This window comes from Kogia breviceps, chromosome 5 (assembly GCF_026419965.1).
Source record: "Kogia breviceps isolate mKogBre1 chromosome 5, mKogBre1 haplotype 1, whole genome shotgun sequence".
Classification (NCBI taxonomy): domain Eukaryota; kingdom Metazoa; phylum Chordata; class Mammalia; order Artiodactyla; family Physeteridae; genus Kogia; species Kogia breviceps.
Window position 1 is genome coordinate 80,097,473 of NC_081314.1, and position 2,098 is coordinate 80,099,570.

Here is a 2,098-nt window from a genome sequence, read left to right on the forward strand (position 1 = left end):
CAGCTAACTACACTTCAGCCTATGGACCTAAGGGTAAAAGGCCCTGTGTTTGCTGTTAATTGTGATTTGGGGATGAATGTTACAAGGGTAGCTATAAAGCATGGGGCTCCATGTAATGAAAGGTCCTCTGTGCCCCTGGATGGCCACCCTGTATAACATAACATGGCTCAGAAGAATAGTGGGTCAAAGCTGTCACCCTAAGAAATCAGGTGGGGACCCAATTTAGGAAGTACAAGGCAGATTCAATAAATAGTTATTGAATGCCTACTGTGTGCCAGGTATTTTCAGATGTATTTGCTAATTTAACCTGCATGTAAATATTTTCTGAAATGATCACAAATAAGACCAATTATGAGATAACACTGCACTTTTGAAAATATTAAGATATACTTCTTTTAATTACATGCTAGTTAAGACTATGTCATAGTCATAGTGAAGATCAGAGTTCCATTCAAAATGAGGCAGCTGTGATAGAACAGAAAGAACTGTGGACCTTGGAGTCAGGAGATCTTGGCTCTATCACTTATCCCTTCTCTAAGCCCCAGCGTCCAAATGGGGAGAATGAGGTATGTTTTACAGCATTGATTTGTACTGTAAATACCTGATTGAACTATAAATACTTGGCTGGGCTCCATTCTCTCTGAGTGTGGGGACTTTTTGAACTGTGCTTGTCTTTGTGAGGAACCTGGAAACTATACTCTTAGAGTTATATTACAAAATATGATGGCTTCTAAGCTGGGGAGGGGCCTACACCTGAGCAACGAGGCTCTTAGCTCCTGCTCCTGAGCTGACTGCTATGCTAGACTGAGAGCAGAGCTCCCATGAGATGAACTCTCAATGCTGCCAGGCTGGCCAGCTGTGGTTCCTCCTACATTGTCTTGACTTTAAAGCCAAGTTTGGCCTCTAGAAGGCTTGTGAGTCTGAATATTGAGTTGACCCTCCGAGGAACCTCTGGTGGGTACTGCAGGTATCATGTTTTATTGTATTGTCTCTGAAATGTTGGAGCAGATAGTGGCCTATCTCCAGTGAGGTTGGGGAAGCGGAAACTACCAAAAAAGGAACTTGTGTTACATGGAATGAAGAACTTGCTGTGATTGATGATTAAATAATCAGAGCAGATTAGCCAGGGAGCTGATGGGGGCTCCTTGGGACATCCCTTAAAGAGGTGAAATGGTCATTTTCAGAGTCTACTCTGAAAAGACAGGCCCTCACAATCTTCCCACATAGCGAATGTGTTCAACCAAGTCCTGTATCCTGTTAAAGGGCAGTAGTTTTTTGAAGGACAATTTTTAGTTGGTAGAACAGGTTATGTAAACCAGAGCCTGCTGCCAAGTGCCAAACACATTTGAGTTCACAAGCAGTAATTATAGAGACAGCTCTGGCATGGACCAGATCCTTTGCTTTCCAGCTGAGCAAACTGAGGTCCAGAGAGGGGCAGGTAATTGCATGGTTGCTCAGCTAGTTGATGGTACTGAGGACCGGAACTGAACTCTCCTGAGTCCAGATTTATAGTTTTCCTCCACTAGCAATTAAATATGAAGAGCTATAGTCTACAAAAGGTGCAGTAGCCCCTGTACACAGGCCGAAGTTCGGTCCCGGGCTGGAGGCTTTTTGCAGGGCTGTTGGCCCTTGGCTTCTGCAGACCTGGTCCTTCAGCAAGGTGCTCAGCCTCCACCCCCCACATCACACCCCCAAACCTGGCCCCCAGAAAGGGGTAAGGGTCAGAAGCTTGTCCTACCTTTAGAAAAGCTATTGAATTCCTAGCTTCAGCATCGTCTGAAGGACCACTGATAGAGCTAAGACTATAAGGCAGAGCTAAGACTAAGGCAGAAGAGAAAGGCAAGACGAAAGTGGGGGGTGACACAGAGGGGATTGTAGGTGAAAAGAAGGATTAAAAAAAAGTGGTACTCAAGTGGCCGAGGCAGAATGCTGGCTCAGCCTCCAAGAGCATTCCCAAGTTCCCACCGCTTCCTTCTCTCCATCCTTGCCAGCGTCTATGGTGTTCACTTCCCTCTATCCCATCACGCTCCCCTCATTCTGTGGCATTTCTTCCTAGGCTACATCTGCATGGACCATACCTGTTCTGTGCTCCTTCCCT